The following is a 22,267-nucleotide window of genomic DNA, read 5'->3' on the forward strand; positions in this document are numbered from 1 at the left end:
GTCCAGATAAGAGTATATGAAGGAGCAAGTAAAATACTAAAAGGGTGGCAACAACCCCAGGAAAATATGCTTTAGCCAAATCAGAAGAGATCCCAAATCATGAGGGGGCACAAAGGGGATAAAAAGAGGTTCAGAAAGAAAAAAAAAAAAGGAAAAGAAAAGAAACAATTAAAAAAAGAAAACCAATAAAGAAAAAATATAAAAAGGAAAAATATATATAAATATATATATTAGATCAACTAGTTAAAAAACGTTAAAAAAGAAAAGGGTAAAAGTTAAAAAAATTTAGCAGAAGAAGAAAAAGAAAAAAAAATTGAAAAAGAAAAAAAAATTAAATTAACTGCAAGGCTAAAGAATCATGGGGAGAAAGCCATGAGTTCCGTGCTTTGCTTTCTCCTCCTCTGGAATTCCGCTGCTCTCCTTGGTATTGAAACTGCACTCCTTGGTAGGTGAACTTGGTCCTGGCTGGGTTTCTTGTTGATCTTCTGTGGGAGGGACCTGTTGTAGGGATTCTCAAGTGTCTTTGCCCCGGGCGGAGTTGCACCGCCCTTACCAGGGGCAGGGCTGAGTAATCCGCTCGGGTTTTGCTTTCGGTTGCTTTTGTTCCCTGAGCGCTTTCCGTAGAGTCCGGAGGGCGGGAATGAAGATGGCGGCCTCCCGGTCTCCGGCGCGGAGGAGCCGAGAGCCCAGGGCCCCACTCCTCAGTGCCCCCTCAGAGAACAGAGCCCAATTACTCCCGTCACCCTAGCCTCTGGCCGCGCTCCGAGCTGACGGAGCCTGCGACCGGTTCAAGGTAACCCGGAGCTTAGAGCTTACTCCTCGGCTCTGTCTCTGTAGCCGGCTTCCCCGTTCTAATACCTGTGAGCTCTGCGACACTCAGACTCCCCCGATCCTTCTGTGACCCTGCGGGACCTGAGGCCATGCTGACCCTGCGTGGGCTTCACCCCGGTTTAGCCTCTGGAGCGATGTCCCTCAGCGGAACAGACTTTTAAAAGTCCTGATTTTGTGCTCCGTTGCTCCGCCGCTTGCCGGGAGCCGGCCCCTCCCCCCGCGGTCTATCTTCCCGTCGCTTTGGATTCACTTCTCCGCCAGTCCTACCTTTCAGAAAGTGGTTGATTTTCTGTTTCTAGAGTTGCTGTTCTTCTCTTCGATCTCCCGTTGGATTTGTAGGTGTTTGCAATCTTTAGATAAGCTATCTAGCTGATCTCCCGCTACCTGAAGTAGTCTCAGCCTGCTACTTCTCCGCCATCTTGACTCCTCACCGAAGGATGCTTTTTTAATGGCCAGGTTCTACTTTGGACTTTATTCATCTTGGGCAATAGTTTCTCTGACTAAAAAATGTTTTATTGTTTATTTATCCAATGCTTATTTTAAAATTAAAAAAATCTTAGAGTTGGAAGCAATCTTAGAATTTATCTTTTTTCCATTTGGTGAAAAATACATTCAAACTCTGTTTTAGCAGTTATATTGAAAGTGAACATTTTATTTTTCAACTATTTTATTTACTTATATATTTTAGAGGTGGGGGGCAAAGAGGGAAGGAGTGGGACAAACACACTCCATGCTGAGTGCAAGCATTCTGCTGGGGCTCAATCTCAGGACCCTGAGATCATGTTTTGAGCTAAAACCAAGAGTCAGAGGCTTAACCAACTGAACCACCCAGGTGCCCTGAAAGTAAACATTTTATTGAATGTGAACCATCCCACTTGTAAAAGATTTAATTATACATTGAGTAGAAATATGTTTTCTGTAGTTTCTACTCATTTATTCTAGATAGTCTTCGGTAACCAAATGGAAAAACTTTTTCTTTTACACATTTAAAATTGGTTACCATGTCTTACCAAGATCTATAGTCAATTTATACAACATAGTTTTGGGGGCTATCATTATTCATTCACTCCTTCAATTCACAGAAGTTTTTGAGTTATTCTGTGCTGAGTATTGTATTTCTTATTGAAGGTACAAAGGCAGATAAGATTAAACCCTAAACTCAAAAAGTTTAGACTATAATGGAGAAGATGTTTTAGCATCATTAACCCTAAATAAAAGTACATACTAAGTGCTATAGAATACGTAGCAGATGCATCAAAGACATTTTGTTTTCTTAAAATGTCATCTAAATTGGGACTTGAAGGGAGAGAAATATTTGAACTGAACAATAGCAAAAGCATAGAGATATAAAAACAATGTGACACTTTCAAATGAAATATGGTAAGAATGAATACAGCATGTGGTGTAATGATGGGAAAGAAGACTAGAGAAGGATTTATAGACAGGGCACAGACCATAAAGAATCTTGTGTACTTAATGGAGTTTGAACTTTATACTACTGTGAGTAGCCATTGAAGTATTTTAAACAGGGAGGCAACTTGATTATGTCTGTTTTTTTTAGTCAGATCACCCAGGCATAGGTGAAGGGAGAGTGGGTTTAACTAAAGCAAACCTAGAATCTAGGAGCCTATTTAGGTTACTAAAGTAACTCAGAAAAAACTTTGGGGAGTCTCAACTTAAGAAAGAAAGGGGTGAAGGGGATGGGTGGGAGAAAGAAGAAAGAAAAGGAAGGAAAGAAGAAATATAGAAAGAAAGAAACACAGAAGGAAAGAAAGAAACGAAAGGAAGAGAGGGTGGGAGGTAGGAAGGGAGATGGTCGGTGGATAGCAGAGAGTGATATCTACTGTCCTCATTTCCAAACTTTACATTAGAATCACCTGGGGAGTTTAAGAAAAACATGGTTGTCTGCAGTCCACCCCTTGAGATTAATTGGTGTGGAAGGCAGCCTGAGCGTCAGGAATTTTAAAAGCTAAGCAAGGGATTGTAATTGTGCAGTAAAGTTTGAGAACCACTGATCTATATGTTTCTGTAACTTACAAGGTGATTGTTTTCATCATCCTTTTTATATGGCACAAAAATTATATTGACAAAATGCTATAAATGTGTTCTGATCAGGGAAAAATGAGGAAATTACTTCCTTGGATCCGGATACTATTCTTATTAATGAAGCCTAAGAATTTATTTCCCATTTTGGTAATTACATCACATTGTTTCATACAGGAACTCCATTATCAACTAAAACCTACATATACATTTCATAACAACTATGTTAAACAAGGTCTTTCTTCTCCACATTTGCAGTAGATTCTTTTTAAAGACTAATTTTTAGAGCATTTTTAGGTTTATAGTAAAATTGAGAAGGAAGTACAAAGATTTTCCATATACTCCTTCCTCTACACCTGTATAGTCTTACCTTAGCTTACATCAGCTGCCAGAATGAAGAAAGAAAGAATGGGACATTTTTTGCCAAAGATAAACCAGCATTAACACATCATAATCACCCAAAGTCCCTGGTTTACATTAGGGTTCACTCTTGATGTTGTACATTCCGTGAATTTGGATAAATATATAATGACATATATCCATGATTATGATATCATCACAGTGTTTCCACTGCCTTCTGTGCTCTGCCTATTCATCTTCTCTTTCTAATCCCCCCACCCAACAACTCTGATCTTTTTATTGTCTTTATAGTTTTGCCTTTTCTAGAATGTCATATGGAGTTTTTAATTCTGAGTTGTCTGCTTTGAGCCCCCAGCAATTCATCAACTATAGTTCAGGTTTTCCCACGCTGATAACTATTTTCTCATTCCAGGAACCTATGGCTTCCTGTATTTGCCTGTCAGTCTCTCCACTCTTGGGGGCAGTGGTTTGCTTTCTGTCCTCTTCTCTCTTGCAGATCCAAGAAGAGTTGATTTTTCAGTTTGTAAAGCTTATTACTCATTGTTAGGATGGAATGGTAGTTTCCAAGCTCCTTACATACAGAACTGGAAACTGCATTTGCAATTGACTTTTTAGATGTAAATACAGATTTTACATTCAGCTATATTTAATGTTACTTTAGTTTTAGATCATGGTTCACCAAATCTTGTACAGGTCCTATAATCAAACTCTTCTATCCACAGATATAGATATGGATATGCCTTCTAAGTCTAACTAGATTATTGATAAGAGATAGTAAGAAGGACAAAAACAATGATTACTGAGTTTCAACAAAATATAGAATGCTCTGCTAGAAAAGTATATGAGTGAATATGTGTGTATGTGCTTGCTGGGTGAGGAATGGGGATTACAAAGACATAGTTTCCCAACTTTAAAGCTTGTGGGCTCACATTTATAGCTTACATGGAATGAAAAGTATTTTATTGAAAGATCCTGGGAGGTCTGGTTGAGTGAATTCTGCTTATATGAATGCCTAGAATATTCCTAGGAAGTGGTCCTCTCTTTAGGAAACAATGATGCATCTTTTACTTCTTTCTGACCAATAAAGATGGTGTGAGAATCCTTAAGCTTTTCATTTACAAAATTTTTCAAAGAAGTTCCTGATAGAGGCCTGATGGAAAAGTCCATTTAAAGATACTTAACCAGCAGGTCTTTTACAAGCTGCAGTTTGCAATATGCTCAAGAGAGAAGTTGGGAAATGACCACTAATATTCCTGTCTTAGGAGCAAAAGGCTTTTAAAAAGTCTCTTGATGAGTTGAATTAATACTATTTTGTTTAAAACATTTTAACTTCAACTTCAGGGGTCTGAAGGTGTTAGATGTTGAAACATTACCAAACGAGAAATTATCCTGAAACCAGTTAAAGGATGTGAATGCCATTTTCCTGAAACCTGATGGCAAGCCACAGATAAACTGTGAAACTCACTAATATACTTTCATTGGATTTTGTTTAGAAGAATACTAGACAAAAGCTTTTGACCCAAGACGTTTTATTGTAGACTTTTTCTCAAAGTAAATGTTTTCTAAGCTATAGACTTTAGCAAAAAAGGATTTGCTGTATAAAACCCAAAGACATTTTTAAACATAGCAAGAACAGGATTTTTACTGTGAGTAAAGAAAGCATGTGGGAGTTCTGAAGACTTCCTCTGGAAAATAATTATTGCAGAATTATAAAACTAATTAAAAGTCACTTCCAACTTTCAAAATTAAAGTTTTCATTAAAGTTGATCCTAATAAAAATTTGGGGAGCCGTTGAGGTTTGTCTTTTTTGGGCCTGTTACCCTATTCAGTTCTGTGTCCTCTACTTTCTGCTATGTCTTACTCCAGGATATCTGCTACTTTTATGTAACATGCCCAGGGCTGCCTTCCCATCTTCCATCTCCCTGTCACTAACATTTCAAACCTAAACTTTTGGGCAGCATACTTCAGGCTATCATCTTTGAAGTAGCCTGCGTTGAACCTTATTCTCTCAGCATCCTCATAGAAAACTCGTTGATTAATTTCCTATAAATAATTCTCATTGAGGGTATATAGGTTTTAATATTTTACTTCATCTTGAGGGGTGGGTGGCAAGAGAGAACATGGAAATGCCCAATAAATATGAGTTAATAGGATATATACAATAAGCATCTCTAGTAGGCAGGATGAACTATTATAACACAATCTGACTCACCTACATTTACCTCTTAGCTTTTATATTTCTCCCTCATGCTCACTCTTCTCTGACCACACTGGCTTTTGCTGCTGTCCTGTGAACATTGCAGGCATGTTCTCCCTTTCACATGTGCTGTTTTTCTATTAAATTGAGATTGAGGGGCACCTGGGTGGCTCAGTGGGTTAAGCCTCTGTCTTCGGCTCAGGTGATGATCTCAGAAGCCTGGGATCAAGCTCTGCATTGGGTTCCTTGCTCAGTGGGGAGACTGCTTCCCCCCTCTCTCTGTGTATGTGATCTCTCTCTCTCTCTCTCTGTCAAATAAATAAAATCTTTAAAAAAAAAATTGAGATTGAAACCTTCCTTGATGAACCCATTTAAAATTTTGCCCTCTCTTCTCAGATACTCCCTAGTTTCTTTCTCTGTTTATTTTTTATTTTATTTTTTTTATTTATTTTCAACGTAACAGTATTCATTGTTTTTGCACCACACCCAGTACTCCATGCAATCCGTGCCCTCTCCAATACCCACCACCTGGATCCCCCAACCTCCAACCCCCGCCCTTTCAAAATCCTCAGATTGTTTTTCAGAGTCCATAGTTTCTCATGGTTCACCTCCCTTTCCAATTTCCCTCAACTCCCTTCTCCTCTCTAACTCCCCTTGTCCTCCATGCTATTTGTTATGCTCCACAAATAAGTGAAACCATATGATATTTTTCATGGCATTTATCACCACTTGACATACTGTTTTCTCAAATTTTTTAAAATTTAAATTCAGTGTAGTGTTCATTAATTCATCGGTTGCATATAACACCCAGTGCTCATCACATACTGTTGTCTGTCTACCACTAAAATTCTATCAGAGCAAAGTTTTTTTGTCTGCTTTGATCACTGTTTTATTCCATATCTAGCATAGTTCCTGCCAAGTAATATCCCTCAAATATTTGCTAAACCCATGAATGAACCTTTTTGGAAAAGAATCCAGCAGTATTTATTCATACTAAAAATGTTCATATTGTTTCTCTTACCAATCTTACTTGTAAATTAAAGTTGGTTGCATATTATTTTGCTAGTCCTCCCATTTGAGAGGTGAGGTTTATGTTCCCTTCCCTTGAATCTGGATATAGGCTATATTACTGATTGACCAATAGAATATGGTCGAAGGGCACTGCCAGCTTCCAGAATCAAACCTTAAGAGATTAGCAGTTCCTGTATCCTGTCTCTGGGAAATTGTTCTTACAACCAGTCACCATGCTGTGAGGAAGCCCAAGCTGTCCACAGAGAGTCCAGGTAGAAAGGAATTGAAAGTTTTGATTAATGGTCCCATCTGAGCCCCCCAGCTAACATTCAGCAACAACTTGCCAGCTAATGGCTGTTTGGAAATGAATCCCTTGGACCCGTTTGAGCTAACCCAGGTGAAGCTGCATGAATTATTCTGCTGAGTCCTACCCATATTTTAAATTCATGAGCAGTTGTGGGGTGGTTCCTTACGTAAAACTGGTAACTGAAACATCACTTTGCCTAAATCTATTTTATAGAAATAAGAACAACAGAACACAAAAATAGATGAATACAGGGAATGTTTCTAGCAATGTTCTTTTTTTATTAATTATTTTTATTAACCTATAATGTATTATTTACCCCAGGGGTACAGGTCTGTGAATCGTCAGGCTTACACATTTCGCAGCACTCACCATATCACATATCCTCCCCAATGTCCATAACACACCCACCCACCCTCTCCATATCCCCCTCCCCCCCAGCAACCCTCAGTTTGTTTTGTGAGATTAAGAGTCTTTAGTGGTCTGTCTCCCTCTTGTTTCATTTTTTTCCTTTTCATCCCATCTTGTTTCATTTTTTTCCTTCCCTACCCCCCAAACCTCCCATCCTGTCTCTCAAATTCCTCCTATCAGGAAGATCATATGATAATTGTCTTTCTCTGATTGACTTATTTCGCTCAGCATAATACCTTCTAGTTTCATCCACATCATTGCAAATGGCAAGATTTCCTTTCTTTTGATGGCTACATAGTATTCCATTGTATATATTTACCACATCTTCTTTATCCATTCATCTGTTGATGGACATCTAGGTTCTTTCTATAGTTTGGCTATTGTGACATTGCTCTAGCAGTGTTCTTTATGATAGTCCCTCCTCCCCAAAAAAGAACACCAGGAAAGAGAAAAAAAAACTAGAAACCAAATGAATTCTCAATACATTATGGTTAAAAACAGCTATATTGTATGACACATAATAATAAATTGCATTTTTATACACTAATAATAATCTGAAAAGGAAATTACAGAAACATATTTAGGAGTTAACCAAGGAGAGGTAAGTCTTATGTAATGAAATTTGCAAAACATTGCTGAAAGACATTAAAGACATAATAAATGGAAACATATCTTATGCCCATAAATTGGAAGACTTCATATTGTTAAAATGTCAATACTACCCAAAGTGATCTGCAGATTCAGTGAAATCTCTCTACCAAAATCCCAATAACAAATCTGTATATTTGGAGTAAATAACCAGTAGTGCAATTGCTGGGTCGTAGGGTGGCTCTATTTTTAATGTCTTGTGGAGCCCCCATACTGTTTTCCAAGGTGGGTTGGGGGGGTGGGGTAACTTGGTGATGGGCAGTTAAGGAGGGCATGTGATGTGATGTGATGTGATGAACACTGGGTGTTATATGCAACTAATGTATCATTGAACATTATATCAAAAACTAATGATATGTTGGCTAACTGAATTTAAATTAAAAAAAATCCCAATGACATTTTTTGCAGAAATAGCAAAACCATCCTAAAATTCATTATGGAATTTCGAGGGACCCTAAGTAGCCAAAACAATCTTGAAAAAAACAAAAAACAAAGAACAAAAATCAAAGCAGGAGAACTCCTGACTTCCAAAGTTATTACAAACCTACAGTAATTAAAATAGTGTGGTACTGGCGTAAAGATAGATATATAGACCAATGGAATAGACTAGAGATCCCAGAAATTAATTCTCATTTATATGATCAAATGATTTTTGACAAGGCTGCCAATACTATTCACTGGGAGAAAGGATAATTTTCTCAACAAATGGTGCTGGGAAAACTGGATATCCATATGCATAACAATGAAGTTGGACACTTATCTAACATACGCAGATATTAACCCACAGTGGATTAAAGACAAATGTAAGACCTAAAACCATAAAACTCAAAAGAAAGCATAGGGCAATAGTTGCATACCATTGAACTTGGCAATTATTTCTTGGCTATGACACCAATGACACAGCGATAAAAGAAAGGGAAGATAGATCAATTTGACTGCATGAAAATTTTAAATTTTTGTACACCAAAAGACAGAGTAAAATACCGTTATTCAGAATGAGAGAAAATATTTGCAAAACATGTATCTGATAAGTGACTAATATCCATAGTATATAGAAAATTCCTTAAACTCAACAGCAACAAAATAAACAACTTAATTTGAAAATGGGCAAAGGGCTTGAATGGATATTTTTCCAAAGAATATATACAAATAACTAATAAACACATGAAAAAATTCTAAACATCACTAATCATTAGGGACATGCAAGTGAAAACCACAATGGGATACTACCTCATACCCATTAGCATGGCTATTAACAGAAAAATAGAACAATAAATGTTAGTGAAGATACTGGAGAAACTGGAGCCCTGTGCACTGTTGGTGGGAGTATAAAATGGTATAGCTGCTGTAGAGACCAGTATGGAAATTTCTCAAAAAATTAAAAATAGAATTACCATGTGATCTAGCCTTTCTACTTCTGGATATATATACCCCAAAGAATTGAAATCAGGATCTCAAAGATATTTGTACACCCATGTTCAAGCAATACTATTCATAGTAGCTAAAAAATAGAAGCAACCCAAGTGTCCATCAGTAGATGAATGAATAAGCAAAATGTGGTATATATATGCACAAGTGAATATAAGTCAGTCTTAAAAAAGGAAGGAAATTCAGACACAGGCTATAATATGGATGAACCTTGAGGATGTTATGCTAAATGAAATAGGCCAGCCACAAAAAGACAAATACTGTATGATTCCACTTATATGACATATTTAATATAGCCCAAACCATAGAGATAGAAAGTAGAATTATGGTTGCCAGGGGCTGGGAGGGAATGGGGAGTTATTGTTTAGTGGGTATAGTTACAGTTTTACAAGGTGGAAAGTGTTATATAGATGGCGGTGATGGTTGCACATTATGAATGTATTCCATAACACTGACCTTTATAGTAAAAATGGTTAAGATGGTAAATTTTATGCTATATGTATTTTACCAAGATAAAAAATTTTTAAGTTCTATTATGGACTTACTTTACTCTATTATTATAAATGAGTTAAAGTTCTATGTATCCACATGGAAGGATACCCAGAATATGTTGACAAATTTAAAAAAGCAAGTATCAGAGTAAAATGGTCAGTATAACTTCATGTACATAAGAAAGAAAACAGTATAAATATGTGTATTTTATGTATACTTAAACAGGCATAAAAAGAATCTGTATACCAAGCTATTAACACTGATTTTGTCAAGAGAATGGGGTTGGAAAAGGGACCTAGAAAATAATTTTTTAAATAATTCTATATTGTTTGAATAGTTACAAAAAACCACATATTGTTCTAGTATTAAATATATATATATATATATATACATATATATATATGAGGGCGGGTGTTTATTTGTTGGGGAACTTTGTTAAAGCTATTGCTCTGTTCCAGGAAAATGGCTTCTCCATGGATGTGAACTGGGGAGAGGATGTCAGGAGTTACGACAACGAATGAGGTTTTTCTCCATTTCTACCAGGGTTTTGATGGCAGCAGTGCTAGAGTGACTAGAAGAAAATCGGAAAGGAATGCTACTACTCCAGTGCAGATAACCTTCTCAAATGTTAGAAGAGGGAAATTCTATAATATTGATATAACACAGCCAAGTTTTTTGGTGGTTTTAGAACCTGGTTCTAGGGATTTTCAAGTGGAAAACAAGATCTGTCTGCTCATTCATTTTAGTTACCCTAGCTTCCTTTCTGTGAGATCTTCATAGACATAGGTTCTCAGAGAGTTGATTAGTGGATATTTTTCCCACAGGTGTAAGAATGGGAGAATAATTTTGTAATACAATTACTTATTTGATGTTGAGAGAGGTGCCTGGTAAAAGGGGACATGCTTTGAAGCCTAAGGAACTCTCTTTCATTAGCAGTGAGGCTGTGGAAAGAGCTGAAGTCTAGGAATCAAAAGAACCATGGTCTCATTCTAGTTCTGTTAGTGATTAGCCTGCTGACTAGGTAAAACTGTTTGCCCTTTCTGTGCCTGTTTCCTTACATGTATATGGAGATATAACATAAGAAAGATTATGTCTTTCACTGACTACATAAAATGATCACGATATTTGCTTTCTTATAGGAGTTTATAAAAATAAGTAACATCTTAAAAAAAAAAGTAACATCTTGCAGTTCTAGCAGCTAGATGGCACTACCGCCTCTAACATTTGTTTAATAATTTGAATTTAATTACAGCTGGTGCTGAATGTGCTGTACTCCTTTCCTTCTATGATGGCTTTTGTCAAAAGATATGACTTATGGATTAAAGGGAATGTAACTACGTTGCTTTGAGACACTGTGGATCTCTTCATAGAAGGTTCATCATAGATCAGCCTGAAGTCTGAGAAAACCGAAAGCCAACCTTTTATAAGGGATAGAAACACTATATTGTAATCATTCCTTGGGTCTTAGTTGCCCTAGTTTCATCAGAGTTCTTTCTTTGTACCCCAAATGACATGCTGACAGGCCTAGCCTGAGAGAGTGTAGTTATGTGAGGAGGGTTGTATTTATTTAGGGAGGTTCTGTTTTTACCACATCTCCAGATCCAAGGGAAGAGACCTGCAGTTAAAAGCTTTGCTTTGTCAATTGTTGAGTCATAGATTTTAGCAATCCCTGAGCAAGCCAACTTCTGCATCTTATAATCAAGTACATTAGGCCTGGGAGATTAAGTGATTTGTTCAAGTTTACCCTCAAAATAGTCTTCAGACTCCCATCCCTTGTTTTTCTACTGTTTGTTTTGTTTTAATAAACATAGATGATCTGCCTTGGGTATCAAAACTGACAGAGTTTGTAGGATCACTTTGCATTTACCAAGGAGCCAACCAACCAACCTGCCAAACAAACAAATAAAATAGATTCGCATAAGCAGGATGGAATATTTAAACTAGTGTGAACTCCCTTTTCACCATTAAGCTCTAGAGCAAGGGTGCATTGGGCAACTGGACCATGGTGTGTATCAAACTCTTTGTAAATGAAGTTCTCCATTTCTTAAAAATGTATTTAAGTGATATTTTGCATGTCTTACAATATTGCACTGAAAAAAATGTGAAAATTAAGTAGAAAATGGAGTAAAAATTTGGTTTTCTAAAATAATTTTATAGAAATCAGCTTATTCTTTTTTTAAATTGAATTTAATTTTTTTGTGTTCCAAAATTCATTGTTTAAGAAATCAGCTTATTCTTACCATTTTTTTTTCTATGTCAAAGAAGTTAATTTTTCTTTTTTTAAATTTATGTCTTGGTTATTTATAATTTTTTTTCCATTTGCAAGATACCAGAACATACTTAACAGGGAGCTATGTACCTCCTCTTCTTGCCCTTTGTTCACTTAAACAAGAAAGAGTTGTGTACTCAGCTTTGTCCACTTCCTGAGATCCCTGCACAAAAATTATGGAAGTAATGATATGGCAACATAACACTAATTTCTTTGGCTTTTCTTTCTTCAAGTGTTTAGTTATTGAATTGTGAATTCTGTGTCACTAAGATCTGCTTGAAAGACTGTAACAGTTTTATTTGATAACACATTATACAATAGTCATACTTTCCCCTTTTCTTTTTTCAAATCTGTCCTTTTCAAAATAAAAATAAATACTTAGCAGTTTATATATTCTCTTTTATGGTTTTGTTTTGTTTTGTTTTGGGCAAATCCTGTGTATCATGTTGTGACTGTACGTCACTTTACCTAAACTCTGTGAAAGAATGGTGAATAGTTTTAGGAAGTGATACTGATAGTAATTTGATATTCTGTGAATAGTGTTTCCTGGTTTGTTTGAAACCTTTAAAATGAAGAAAATAAATTGAAGAAGCTTTGCATGATGATGGTTGTATTCCTAATATGTGTTAACTATGAAAATGTATAATGACAGAAAACAACTCTAAATTCAGTTGCATCATTTACTTGAGTTAGTATTTTATTAGTTTTAAAACATATACATATATTTGAAAAATAGAAGTACTTCTATGAGCAAAATATATTATGTATTCAATTAAGAGGTAGTATTAGCTGCACTTAGGGATTTAAATGCAGTTTCTCTGGAGTTACCCACAAACTGTTAAGTTGGGAGCCACTGTTGTAGAATATCTACAAGTGAATGGGATTGTAAAGATTTATATTCAGCTGCAGTTAAAGTGCATTTGGGGCTTAATATGTTCCAGGAGCTAAATAAGATTGCCTTACATGTATTAAATAATTTATTTCTCACAGTAGCCCTATAAAGTAGGTGTTAGCATTGTCCCCATTTTATAAATGTAGAGAGAAACTGAGAGGGTTTAAGTCACTTTTTAAGGTCACATAGCTAATAAGTGGCAGATCTGAGATTTGAGCCCTACTTGAAGGAGCTCCAGAGCTTGACACTAACCATAACACTGACTTTTCCTTCACTGAATTAGAATGTTTTTCAGTTGAGAGTTTAATATTTTTATACCTATAGATCATTCTGATTCTCATGCCTTTATCAAACACACAACCAGCTAAACTGAGATTTAAAGCTACTGGAACAAAATTTAAAGCTACGGGAACAAAAATGTATTTTATTTTTTATTATTTTTTTAATTTCTTATTATGTTATGTTAGTCACCATACAGTATGTCACTAGTTTTTGATGTAGTGTTCCAAGATTCATTGTTTACATATAATAACCAGTGCTCTGTGCAATACATGCCCTCCTTAATACCCATCACTGGGCCAACCCATCCCCCCACCCCCTGCTCTAAAACCCTCAGTTTATTTCTTGGAGTTCACAGTCTCATGGTTCATCTCCCCCTCTGATTCCCCCACTTCATTTTTCCTTCCTTCTCCTAATGTCCTCCATGCTATTCCTTATGTTCCACAAATAAGTGAAACCATATGGTAATTGACTTTATCTGCTTGACTTATTTCACTCAGCATAATCTCCTCCAATACCATCCATGTTGATGCAAAACTTGGGTATTCATCGTTTCTGATGGCTGAGTAATATTCCATTGTATATATGGACCCCATCTTCTCAAACTCAACACCCAAAAACAGATAATCAAGTCAAAAAAATGGGCAGAAGACATGAACAGACACTTGTCAAATGAAGACATACAAGTGGCTAACAGACACATGAAAAAATGTTCATCACCATTAGCCATCAGGAAAATTCAAATCAAAACCACACTAAGATACCACCTTACACCAGTTAGAATGGCAAAAATTAACAAGGCAAGAAACAAAAAATCTTGGAGAAGATGTGGAGAAAGGGGAACCCTCTTACACTGCTAGTGGGAGTGCAAGTTGGTACAGCCACTTTGGAAAACAGTGTGGAGGTTCCTCAAAAAGTTAAAAATAGAGCTACTCTATGACCTGGCAATTGCACTACTAGGTATTTACCCCAAAGATACAGACGTAGTGAAAAGAAGGGCCATATGCACCCCAGTGTTCATAGCATTAACGACCACAATAGCCAAACTGGAAAGAGCCGAGCTGCCCTCCAAAAATGTATTTTAATGAAAACACAAAGTCAACATAATATTACCTGAAGAGATTTTAGAGGTCATCCAATAACTGGTTCTCAAGTAGAGTAGTAATTTGGGTGAGTATTAAAATTCAGAATCCAAGATGACCACAGGCTAAATCTATATTTTTGGGACAAGTGAGCTTAGACATAAACATATTTTCTTTTTCTTTTCTTTTTTTTTGACATAAACATATTTTCTTTTTTTTATTAGATTATTTGCAAGTAATTTTTTTAAATTTCTTTTCAGCATAACAGAATTCATTGTTTTTGCACCACACCCAGTGCTCCATGCAATACGTGCCCTCCTTAATTCCCACCACCTGGCTCCCCCAACCTCCCACTCCCCGCCCCTTCAAAACCCTCAGATTGTTTTTCAGAGTCCGTAGTCTTTCATGACATAAACATATTTTCAAAGATAGTCCCAAATGAGTTTAATGTATACACCTGGTTAAGGACTGACTACTGGTCTAATTCACCTTCCTCATTTTGTTTTAGAAGAATTTGAAGTCCAGAAGGAGAGCAGGTTATTTCCACACAAGATCTAATATTAAAATCTTTGCCATCATCAACATAAACATATCTGTGTATGTGTGTGTGTGTGTTTTCTTTTTTTCAGAGATCTATAGAGATAAAAGACAATTTGAGTATTTTACAGGCTAAAGAGGGAGAGAGTACTTAGGCAAGAAAACGATAAATTACAAAAACAACATATGCTGGAAAATTAAATGTGGAAAAATGACTTATGGAAGAAAGAAAAGAGGTTTAGTGGACAGAGACGTATCTAAGATAGGCTTCAGAGTGGAGGTGGGTCTTGAAAGAAGAGTAGAAGTTAGTGAAGTAAAGAGGAGGAATGGGAAGCTTTCTAGGTAGGAGAAGTAGTGTGATAAAAAGAGAGGCAAGAAAGGATAAATGAAGAGACCATTCTAGATGAGGTGAATATTTTTTAATTTTTATTATTTATTTATTTATTTATTTTTGTAGACACAAGTAGAAGAGCAGTTAGAGAAGTGGGTGGGGGCTAAATGGTGGCCTTTCAGCTAGACTAAGAAGTTTGCACTTTTTCCTATAGGAAGAAGAAAGCTATTGAAAGTTTTGGTGGATGATGGATGAAAATGGTATTTGCAAATCCGGTAGCTGAATTTAAGTGTAAGGATTCACCTGATGACTTTGGGCCTACCCTATGGATGGAGAACTGCTTTGCAATTAAGAATTGCAATGGCAGGTTTAGCTTACCAGGTAGAATTCTACTGCTATTATTGTTTGCAGACAGAAACTAGGATAGAACATAAGGAAGAGGAGTCCTGCTAAGGACTCTCAAAACAGTGCTCTAGACTGTTTTCCGTGGTGGAACTTCTGGTATCTGTTTTTAAGCAAGATGTCTAGGAATAAAGCTAACCAAAGAGACAAAGGATCTGTCTCAGAAAACTGTAGAATAATCATGAAAGAAATGATGAGGAAGATACAAAGAAATGGAAAAATGGGGGCACCTGGGTGGCTCAGTAGTTAAGCATCTGCCTTTGACTCAGGTCATGATCCCTGGGTCCTGGGATCAAGCCCTGCAGTGGGCTCCTGGCTTAGTGGGAGGCCTCCTTCTCCCTCTTCCACTCCCGCTGCTTGTGTTCCCCCACTCGATGTATATCTGTCAAATAAATAAATAATTTTTTAAAGTGTTTAAAAAAAAAAGAAATGGAAAAATGTCCCATGCTCATGGATTGGAAGAAGAAATATTGTTAAAATGTCTGCGCTATCTAGAGCAATCTACGCATTCAATGCAATCGCTTTCAAAATACCATCAACTTTTTTTTTCACAGAACTGGAACAAATAGTTCTAAAATTTGTATGGAAACAGAAAAGACCCCGAATAGCCAGAGGAATGTTGAAAAAGAAAACCAAAGCTGGTGGCATCAAAATTCTGGACTTCAAGCTATGTTACAAAGCTGTAATCATAAGACACTATGGTACTGGCGCAAAAACAGACACATAGAACAGAACAGAATAGAACAGAAATGGACCCTTAACTCTGTGGTTGAGTAATCTTTAACAAAGCAGGAAAGAATAGCCTATGGAAAAAAGACCGTCTCTTCAACAAATTGTGTTGGGAAAATATGACAGCCACCTGCAGAAGAATGAAACTGGACTATTTTCTTACACCATATACAAAAATAAGCTCAAAATGGATAAAAGACCTAAATGTGAGATAAGAATCCATCAAAATCCTAGAGTAGAGCAGACAGCCACCTCTTTGACCTTGGCTGCAGCTACTTGCTAGACACGTCTTTGAAGGCAAGGGAAACAAAAGTAAAAATGAACTGTTGGGACTTCATCAAGATAAGAAGGTTGGCACAGCAAGGGAAACAGTCAACAAAACTAAAAGACAACCTATGGAATAGGAGAAGGTATTTACAAATGTCTTAACAGATGAAGGCTTAGTATCCAAAATGTATGTATAAAGAACGTATCAAAGTCAACACCCAGAAGTCAAATAATCCAGTCACGAAATGGGTAGAGGACATGAACAGACATCTCTTCATTTCTTCAAAGAAGACATACAAATAGTGAATAGACACATGAGAAAATGCTCCACATTGCTTGACATCAGGAAATACAAATCAAAACTGCAGTGAGATACCACCTCACACTAGTCAGAAGGCTAAAATTAACAAGTCAGGAAATGACAGATTTTGGTGGGGATGGAGAGCAAGAGGACCATCCTACACTTTTTGTGGGAATGCAAACTGGTGCAGCCACTCTGGAAAACACTATGGAGGTTCCTCAAAAAGTTGAAAATTGGTTAAGTCCATTAAGCGTCTTTGGCTGAAGTCATGATCTCAGGCTCCTGGGATCGAATCGCACATTGGGCTGATTGCTCAGTGGAAAGACTGCTTCTCCCTCTCCTCCCCACTCATGTTCTTTGTCGCTATCTCTGCTTCTCTCAAATAAATAAATAAAATCTTAAAAAAAAATAAAGTTGAAAATAGAGCTACACTACAACCCAGTAATTGCACTACTGGGTAGTGATCCAAAGGGGCACCCGTACCCCAGTGTTTATAGCAGCTATGTCCACAATAGCCAAACCATGAAAGAGTCCAGATGTCCATCAACAGGCAAATGGATAAAGAAGATGTGAGATATATATATATATATATATATATATACACACATGTATGTATATATATGAAGGAATATTACACAGCCATCAAAAAATGAAATCTTGCCATTTCCAACTATGTGGATGGAACTGGAGGGTATTATGCAAGTGAACTAAGTCAATAAGAGAAAGACAATTATATGATCTCACTGATATATGGAATTTGAGAAACAAGGCAGAGGATCATAGGGGAAGAGAGGAAAAAATGAAACAAAATGAAACCACAGAGGGAGACATAAGAGACTCTTAATCTCAGGAAACATAATGAGGGTTACTGGAGGGGACGGGGACTAGGGGATGGGGTAACTGGGTTATGGACAGTGGGGAAGATATGTGTTGTAATTAGCACTGGGTATTATATAAGACTGATGAATCATGGAACTGTTACCCCTGAAACAATAAATACATTATATGTTAATTAAATATAAATAAATAAATAGATAAATTTCAATGAGGGTTGAAGAGACAGAATTTAGTCTGAAGACTTAAAATTTGTTTGCTACTGTCTTGTTCTTACTTTAGCCAAGTATGCCTAATTTCATATGAATCTGAGAACTTTTCATAAAATTTCAGTCAATGATGATATTGAATTTGGCTCAGAAAGAGAAGTAAACTAAAACACCATAGTAGCTCTTCAAGAAGAATTTATTTATTTATTTTTGTTCACCTTTGTGGAATTTTAAAAGTAAACTTTTATCCTGAAATAATTGTAGATCCACATGTAATAGTTGCAAATAATACAGAGAGATACCGTGTACTTTTTACACCATTCCGCTCAATGGTAACATCTTTGAAAACTAGCATTCAGTATCACAATCAGGATATTGACATTGATACAGGGAAGACATAGACCATTACCATTACCATAAAATTTTCTGATGTTCTTTTTAATAGCCATATGATAGTCATATCTTCCTACCCTTTATGCCTCCTTAACCTCTGGCAACCATTAATCTGTTCTCCATTTCTATGATTTTATTATATATCTAATGTTATGTAAATGGAAAAACACAGTTTATAACATTTAGAGATCTCTTTTGTTTCACTCAGCATAATTCTATGGACATACTCCCAGCTTGTTGCATTTAATCAATAATTTGTTCCTTTTTATTGTATCTTACTGTGTTTTTGAGTGTCTTTGGTTTCTTAAATAATTTAGATATTATATTACATATACATTGGTCATCACAGTCTACTGATGGCATCATTTTACCAGTTTGAATGAAGTATAGAAACCTTACCTCCTTCATTTACAATATAATTACCCTCCCTCATTTGCAGTATAATTGTTTTAAATATTTCCTGTACATACATTTTGAATCACATCAGATAGTATTATACTTTTTGCTTCAACTATCAAACATAATTTAGGAAACCTAAAAGGAAGAGTTGTATTTATTCATGTTTTTGCTTACTAGGTTCTTTTTTCCTTCCTGATGTTTTAAGGTTCCCTTTTCTTTTCTATTCTTTCCTTTCCTTTTTAAAAAAATTTTATAGGCTCAATTTATTCCATGTGTTTCTTTTTGTAATCTGATAACAGTTTATTATGTTCTGATTGCATAATTCGTGTGCTTGTTATTTATGTGAAAGGTGCCCTTTCATGTTGGTTTATCCCTTGAAAAATTAATGAATTTTCCTGAAATAATATGAAATATTTCCTGAAATAATATGAAAATTTCCTGAAATAAATGAGTTATTACTTTTCAAGTAAAGCATTTAAATAGATGGTAATTTTAAAAAACGTTTTTAAGTGGCATTTTAGTTTCTATAAATCAGTGTTTTTTTTTTTTTTTTTTGGTGGGTGGGGAGGGGTCAGGGAAGGTGTCAAAAGACTTGTTTGAGAATCTGATTAAAACACTATACCTTCTGCCCCCAAATTTTGCTTGCCATTTATGCTATGTCTAAATATAGCATGAAGAGCATATAGAGCATATAGAATCTCATAAATATAGCATGAAGAACATATATAGCATATAGAGCTTATAGAGCCTGGTAAATAATCTGTTTTCTGTATTGGTAACATGAGCTGTGAAGTTGACAATCTAGGTCTTCCTTACTTTAATACCTATATTATATTTCTTATTCCTATCTTAAGAACTCAGTCACTTAAGAGTTCTTAAGAACTCTGTCACTTATTTATTTCTAGCTAGCTATATGTAGGAATCTCCTAATTACATAGGCCATATTGCTGTCTTTGGATTATCCATAACTTGGCATGAAAAGCAACCATTATGTGAAAAAAAGGTATTGATAAGATTTTCTGTCTGTTGAACAAAAGATTTGATGCTGGATGACTGTTGCTGAGAAAGGATTGCTAAAGAGAGTTTTTCAGTTATTTATTGTAGAGTAACATGTCCTACTAAACTTAGTAGTTTAAAACCACAACTATTAATTATTTCTCAAAATTCTCTGGATTGGTAATCTGGATGGTTTTTCTGCTGGTCTTGACTGGGATCACATGATTGCATTTTTATGATGATTTGATAGAGGCTGGAGGCCCAAGATACTTCTGGCAGTTGATGTTAACAGTCAGCTGGGGCACCTTGGTCCTCCTTCACATGGCCTCATCCTCCATTTGGTGAGATTAGACTTCTTTAATGTGTGGTAGTCTCAGTGTTCCAAGAGAGAAAAATATGAAAACTGTAAGGCCTCTGAAGACCTTGTCCTTGAAGTTACATGGTATTACTTCGACTGCATTCTGCTGGCCAAAGCAAGTCACAGGGCCAGCCCAGATTCAAGCAGAAGGGAAATAGATTCCATCTCTTGATGGGAAGAGGGGCAGAGTCACACTACAAAAGGGCATATGAGAGGAGGGGTATTGTGGCCATTCCTACAAACAATCTACCACAGGGGACAAGGAATTATAATGCTGATGAAGTAGAGGAGGTATTTGTGTAAAATAGTAGAAGGTTAGTGAGTAGTAGGGTGAGCTGCTGACACGAGGCCATGTGTCCTGGAACAAACTCAAGCTATGAACAGCAGCCAAAGAAAAGAGTGTAAAGCATTTGGCAGGCAGACTTTCTGTGATGACTAGCTCTGGGGACTACTCGTTTTGACTTGGCCAGTGGACAGAACTTGGCTTTTTTCCCTAGAGTTTTCTCCCTTTTGTAAGCAAAAGGCTATAGTTCAATTTGGATACATAATCAGCCTGGAACAAAGTTTTTTTTCCCCCAGGCTAAGCACCTCATGGACTTAAAAATTTCAAATATGAAATGAAGCTGTCTGCAAAACACCTATTATGCAAATATTTTGGCTGCTAAAATGGTGTTGTAAGCAATGAAAAAATGAAGACTATGGGGTTATTCAAAATTGTTGGTGCTTATAACCCAATGGATTAGTAGCATTAATTTAGTAAACTAGCTTTAAAGAGGATTATGTGGATATTTCTTGATAAAGCTGATGCTTATCATCCAAAAATTTATCATCCAAAAATACTGCACCAGTTGGAAATCTCAGGTGGGATGTTCATGTCAGGCATTCACTTCTGGAACATGAGCTGGCAGTAGACATGTGACTGTGCCTATGAGATCAAGTGTGTGCTGAATCAGCAATAGCCAGGAAAGATTACACATGCCTGCATACCAACACTCACTGTGTATCCAGTCCTGTCTTACAGAATGCCAACTTTTCAAGTTTCACCATTTGGGATCTCTGAGCTCTAAATATACAACCTTACTCTAACATAGTAGTAAGGAACAACCTAATGTGACTAAAACATGGCAGTGATTACTAAGAGAGATCTTCAAAAGCTACCTTATTGTTCTATATGTATTTCATTCCTCTAACTGAAATATTCCAGGAGTGTTGGCAATAGAGAAAGCACTCTCATGGAAGATAATCAAAGGTGGTGTGTGAGGCAGATCTTACACATGTATAGAATAGCAAAGTGATCTGAAGGATTTTAAGAAAGGAATAAACGTAGAAGAATATCCTTTCCGGATCATTTCTCATCTGAAATTTTACCACAAGAGCAATTCTTTCTCTCTCTCCCTCTCTTCTTTCTAACACTTTCCTGTAGACTTTCTCTATTAAAGGGCAAATATTCCTGGTATGTTGCTATATAGGGCTTCATGAGATAGTGGACATCATACAAATCTTGATTTCTGACCCTGTCCTTACTAATGGAAAAGTTACTAAACTTCTATTGGACTCATTGGGTTTTGTGGGGATTCAGCTTCATTATATGTATGTTTATACATACATATATACATACACATACATGCATAGGTGTGTGTGTGTGTGTGTGTGTGTGTGTGTATGTATATAATAGAACTTTGTGTATATATACATATATATGTATGTATGTGTGTATATATATATGTGTGTGTGTATATATATATATATACATATACATATATTTGTCTATCCATCCTGTACCCTCATCTATCCATCCTGAAAAATAATGGATGTTCAATAAACATTAATTTCCTGTTTTTCTTAAAATAGCAAACTAGCAAAATATCTAGGTAATATTTTTTTTCACTGTTCTTTCTTGACATTAAGGCAGAGCTTTGTAACTTGGGGTGTATGGGGAGAAAGGGGGTTCTGTGAACTTGAATGAGGAACAGTTATGTCTTTATTTTCATTTATCTTTAACTGAAATTTCACATTTCCTTCAATTAAAAATGTAAACTACAAACCACAACAATATTAGCAAAACCAATATGAGACTTTGTCACCAATAGGAGTAACAAATATTTTCATGTCACATTATAAAATTTACAGAAAGTTTGAAACATGATTTATATTTGTGATTACTTTGAATTGATAGTTATTAGACTGCTATTAGATCTTGTTATTGAATGCATCAATAAAGATGCACACATATTACTATTTCACACATTTATTTAGTGATTTGG

This window comes from Enhydra lutris, unplaced genomic scaffold, assembly GCF_002288905.1.
Source record: "Enhydra lutris kenyoni isolate GAN:26980312 unplaced genomic scaffold, ASM228890v2 scaffoldscaffold5, whole genome shotgun sequence".
Taxonomy (NCBI): Eukaryota; Metazoa; Chordata; class Mammalia; order Carnivora; family Mustelidae; genus Enhydra; species Enhydra lutris.